The 5,698-nt window shown below is 46.5% G+C and overlaps 1 long non-coding RNA gene across 49 annotated transcripts; it reads right to left on the bottom strand.

The window, feature by feature from the left end:
- Positions 1–3,278: 3,278 nt before the first annotated feature.
- On the bottom strand, positions 3,279–5,381 carry LOC127921936 (uncharacterized). Of its 49 annotated transcripts, none has more exons than XR_008110016.1 (5): positions 4,568–5,381; positions 4,418–4,517; positions 4,180–4,254; positions 3,954–4,078; positions 3,279–3,803 (listed from the first exon to the last, which is right to left on the bottom strand). It is a non-coding gene; the product is annotated as an uncharacterized LOC127921936 (long non-coding RNA). The 49 variants fall into 49 exon arrangements; XR_008110014.1 differs by having other exon boundaries at positions 4,443–4,517; XR_008110051.1 differs by having other exon boundaries at positions 3,954–4,053; positions 4,180–4,229; positions 4,443–4,517.
- Between the last annotated feature and the right edge of the window lie 317 nt (positions 5,382–5,698).

Raw genomic sequence — 5,698 nt, 5'->3', positions numbered from 1 at the left:
TGATCACGTCTGGTTTCTCTTGCAAGGGTGAAATGAGTGGAACCAATAGGGGCTGAACCACTAGGTGTTTGAGGACTGAACCAATAGGGGCTGAACCACTAGGTGTTTGAGTGCTGAACAGCTAGGGGCTGAACCACTAGGTGTTTGAGAGCTGAACCAGTAGGTGTTTGAGGGCTGAACCACTAGGTGTTTGAGGGCTGAACCACTAGGTGTTTGAGGGCTGAACCAGTAGGTGTTTGAGAGCTGAACCAGTAGGTGTTTGAGGGCTGAACCACTTGGTGTTTGAGGGCTGAACCAATAGGGGCTGAACAACTAGGTGTTTGAGGGCTGAACCACTAGGGGCTGAACCACTAGGTGTTTGAGGGCTGAACCACTAGGGGCTGAACCACTAGGTGTTTGAGGGCTGAACCACTAGGTGTTTGAGGGCTGAACCACTAGGGGCTGAACCACTAGGTGTTTGAGGGCTGAACCACTTGGTGTTTGAGGGCTGAACCAATAGGGGCTGAACAACTAGGTGTTTGAGGGCTGAACCACTTGGTGTTTGAGGGCTGAACCAATAGGGGCTGAACCACTAGGTGTTTGAGGGCTGAACAACTAGGGGCTGAACCACTAGGGTGTTTGAGGGCTGAACCACTAGGGGCTGAACCACTAGGTGTTTGAGGGCTGAACCACTAGGTGTTTGAGGGCTGAACCACTAGGTGTTTGAGGGCTGAACCACTAGGGGCTGAACCACTAGGTGTTTGAGGGCTGAACCACTAGGGGCTGAACCACTAGGTGTTTGAGGGCTGAACCACTTGGTGTTTGAGGGCTGAACCACTAGGGGCTGAACCACTAGGTGTTTGAGGGCTGAACAACTAGGGGCTGAACCACTAGGGGCTGAACCACTAGGTGTTTGAGGGCTGAACCACTAGGGGCTGAACCACTAGGTGTTTGAGGGCTGAACCACTAGGTGTTTGAGGGCTGAACCACTAGGTGTTTGAGGGCTGAACCACTAGGGGCTGAACCACTAGGTGTTTGAGGGCTGAACCACTAGGTGTTTGAGGGCTGAACCACTAGGTGTTTGAGGGCTGAACCACTAGGGGCTGAACCACTAGGTGTTTGAGGGCTGAACCACTTGGTGTTTGAGGGCTGAACCACTAGGGCTGAACTAGGTGTTTGAGGGCTGAACCACTAGGTGTTTGAGGGCTGAACCAATAGGTGTTTGAGGCTGAACCACTAGGTGTTTGAGGGCTGAACCATTAGGGGCTGAACCACTAGGTGTTTGAGGGCTGAACCAATAGGGGCTGAACCAGTAGGTGTTTGAGGGCTGAACCACTAGGTGTTTGAGGGCTGAAACACTAGGTGTTTGAGGCTGAACCACTAGGGGGCTGAACCAATAGGTGTTTGAGGCTGAACCATAAACCATTAGGTGTTTGAGGGCTGAACCACTAGGGGCTGAACCACTAGGTGTTTGAGGCTGAACCACTAGGTGTTTGAGGGCTGAACCACTAGGGGCTGAACCACTAGGTGTTTGAGGCTGAACCACTAGGTGTTTGAGGCTGAACAATCGGGTCTTCCAACTAGGTGGCTCGTTTGCCCCATGCGTTGAACCAGTTTTGCAGACAGCCGTCGTAACCACTATGGCTGAGAGGACTAGGTGTAGCAAGCAACTGAAGCGAATCGTTTTCCCTCCATAAATGTTTGAGCTGAACCACTGTGTTTTGCTAATCGTTTCCCCTCCATAAATACATTGTAGCTAACCACTTGGTTTCCCCTCCATAAATACATTGTAGCTAATCTGTTTTCCCTCCATAAATACATTGTAGCTAATCGTTTCCCCTCCATAAATACATTGAGGGCTGAACCACTTCCCTCCATAAATACATTGTAGCTAATCGTTTCCCCATAAATAACCACTAGGTGTTTGAGGGCTGAACCATTGTCCATCCATAAATACATTGTAGCGACAATCGTTTCCCATAAATACATCCATAGACAATGGCAAGAGGACTCCATAAATACATTGTAGCTAATCGTTTCCCCCTCCATAAATACATTGTAGCTAATAGTTTCCCCTCCATAAATACATTGTAGCTAATCGTTTCCCCTCCATAAATACATTGTAGCTAATCGTTTCCCCCTCCATAAATACATTGTAGCTAATCGTTTCCCCCTCCATAAATACATTGTAGCTAATCGTTTCCCCTCCATAAATACATTGTAGCTAATCGTTTCCCCCTCCATAAATACATTGTAGCTAATCGTTTCCCCCTCCATAAATACATTGTAGCTAATCGTTTCCCCCTCCATAAATACATTGTAGCTAATCGTTTCCCCTCCATAAATACATTGTAGCTAATCGTTTCCCCTCCATAAATACATTGTAGCTAATCGTTTCCCCTCCATAAATACATTGTAGCTAATCGTTTCCCCCTCCATAAATACATTGTAGCTAATCGTTTCCCCCTCCATAAATACATTGTAGCTAATCGTTTCCCCCTCCATAAATACATTGTAGCTAATCGTTTCCCCTCCATAAATACATTGTAGCTAATCGTTTCCCCCTCCATAAATACATTGTAGCTAATCGTTTCCCCCTCCATAAATACATTGTAGCTAATCGTTTCCCCTCCATAAATACATTGTAGCTAATCGTTTCCCCCTCCATAAATACATTGTAGCTAATAGTTTCCCCCTCCATAAATACATTGTAGCTAATCGTTTCCCCATAAATACATTGTAGCTAATCGTTTCCCCCCATAAATACATTGTAGCTAATCGTTTCCCCCTCCATAAATACATTGTAGCTAATCGTTTCCCATTGTAGCTAATAGTTTCCCATAAATACATTGTAGCTAATCCTTTCCCCCTCCATAAATACATTGTAGCTAATAGTTTCCCCTCCATAAATACATTGTAGCTAATCATTTCCCCCTCCATAAATACATTGTAGCTAATAGTTTCCCCCTCCATAAATACATTGTAGCTAATCGTTTCCCCCTCCATAAATACATTGTAGCTAATCGTTTCCCCCTCCATAAATACATTGTAGCTAATCGTTTCCCCCTCCATAAATACATTGTAGCTAATCGTTTCCCCCCATAAATACATTGTAGCTAATCGTTTCTCCATAAATACATTGTAGCTAATAGTTTCCCCATAAATACATTGTAGCTAATCCTTTCACAAGAACAAGTTACATTTGTGTTTTACATAACCTTATCCTACATTTCTATATGTTATAATAAACAAATCCTACATTTCTATATGTTATAATAAACAAATCACAACATGTTGACATTCATATTTATTTATTTGTACCTTTTTATTTAACCAGGCGAGTCAGTTAAGAACAAATTCTTATTTACAATGTCGGCCTAGGAACAGTGGGTTAACTGCCTTGTTCAGGGGCAGAATGACAGGTTTTTACCTTGTCAGCTCGGGGATTTGATTTTGCAACCTTTCGATTTCTCGTCCAACGCTCTAACCACCAGGCTACCTGCCTCCTCTAACCACTAGGCTACCTGCCTCCTCTAACCACTAGGCTACCTGCCTCCTCTAACCACTAGGCTACCTGCCTCCTCTAACCACTAGGCTACCTGCCTCCTCTAACCACTAGGCTACCTGCCTCCTCTAACCACTAGGCTACCTGCCTCCTCTAACCACTAGGCTACCTGCCTCCTCTAACCACCAGGCTACCTGCCTCCTCTAACCACTAGGCTACCTGCCTCCTCTAACCACCAGGCTACCTGCCTCCTCTAACCACCAGGCTACCTGCCTCCTCTAACCACCAGGCTACCTGCCTCCTCTAACCACCAGGCTACCTGCCTCCTCTAACCACCAGGCTACCCACCTCGTCAAACCACTAGGCTACCTGCCTCCTCTAACCACCAGGCTACCTGTCTCCTCTAACCACCAGGCTACCTGCCTCCTCTAACCACCAGGCTACCTGCCTCCTCTAACCACTAGGCTACCTGCCTCCTCTAACCACCAGGCTACCTGCCTCCTCTAACCACCAGGCTACCTGCCTCCTCTAACCACCAGGCTACCTGCCTCCTCTAACCACCAGGCTACCTGCCTCCTCTAACCACTAGGCTACCTGCCTCCTCTAGCCACTAGGCTACCTGCCTCCTCTAACCACTAGGCTACCTGCCTCCTCTAACCACTAGGCTACCTGCCTCCTCCTAACCACTAGGCTACCTGCCTCCTCTAACCACCAGGCTACCTGCCTCCTCTAACCACTAGGCTACCTGCCTCCTCTAACCACTAGGCTACCTGCCTCCTCCTAACCACTAACCACCTCCTCTAGGCTACCTGCCTCCTCTAACCACCAGGCTACCTGCCTCTCTAACCACTAGACTACCTGCCTCCTCTAACCACTAGGCTACCTGCCTCCTCTAACCACTAGACTACCTGCCTCCTCTAACCACTAGGCTACCTGCCTCCTCTAACCACCAGGCTACCTGTCTCCTCTAACCACTAGGCTACCTGCCTCCTCTAACCACCAGGCTACCTGCCTCCTCTAACCACTAGGCTACCTGCCTCCTCTAACCACTAGACTACCTGCCTCCTCTAACCACTAGACTACCTGCCTCCTCTAACCACCAGGCTACCTGCCTCCTCTAACCACTAGGCTACCTGCCTCCTCTAACCACTAGGCTACCTGCCTCCTCTAACCACTAGGCTACCTGCCTCCTCTAACCACTAGGCTACCTGCCTCCTCTAACCACTAGGCTACCTGTCTCCTCTAACCACTAGGCTACCTGCCTCCTCTAACCACTAGGCTACCTGTCTCCTCTAACCACTAGACTACCTCCCTCCTCTAACCACCAGACTACCTGCCGCCCCACTATTAAATCACATTCAGACTTTTGGTGTCACAGGACAATAGTATCGTAAAGAATTAAAATAAAGGATTTTTATTTACAGGATGAAAAATATAAAAAATAAAACTGGTATTATTTTATATATTATTTTTATACCTCACATTCTCTTCTGTACATATAAGAGGGGAAGGTAACCCTGTTCCTGGACTATAACAGGGACTAATAAAATATATCTTAGCCCTGTGATTGGCTAAATCCAACCCACCAGGGTTGCCTACCCATTCCTGGACTATAACAGGGACTAATAAAATATATCTTAGCCCTGTGATTGGCTAAATCCAACCCACCAGGGTTGCCTACCCATTCCTGGACTATAACAGGGACTAATAAAATATATCTTAGCCCTGTGATTGGCTAAATCCAACCCACCAGGGTTGCCTACCCATTCCTGGACTATAACAGGGACTAATAAAATATATCTTAGCCCTGTGATTGGCTAAATCCAACCCACCAGGGTTGCCTACCCATTCCTGGACTATAACAGGGACTAATAAAATATATCTTAGCCCTGTGATTGGCAAATCAACCCACCAGTTTGGTAACCCTGTTCCTGGACTATAACAGGGACTAATAAAATTGATTTTCAAAACTTTTTGTTTTTCCAAACCAGGGTTGCCTAAATTTCTGTCAAACAAAAAAAATTATCTTAAACCTTGATTATAGATCCAACTGGGAAGGTAACCCTGTTCCTGGACTATAACAGGGACTAATAAAATATATCTTAGCCCTGTGATTGGCTAAATCCAACCCACCAGGGTTTCCTACCCTGTTCCTGGACTATAACAGGGACTAATAAAATATATCTTAGCCCTGTGATTGGCTAAATCCAACCC

This window comes from Oncorhynchus keta, unplaced genomic scaffold (assembly GCF_023373465.1).
Source record: "Oncorhynchus keta strain PuntledgeMale-10-30-2019 unplaced genomic scaffold, Oket_V2 Un_contig_24034_pilon_pilon, whole genome shotgun sequence".
NCBI classification, from domain to species: Eukaryota; Metazoa; Chordata; class Actinopteri; order Salmoniformes; family Salmonidae; genus Oncorhynchus; species Oncorhynchus keta.
The sequence above is the reverse complement of the archived record's forward strand: the minus strand, read 5'-3'. Positions and strand labels throughout refer to the sequence as shown.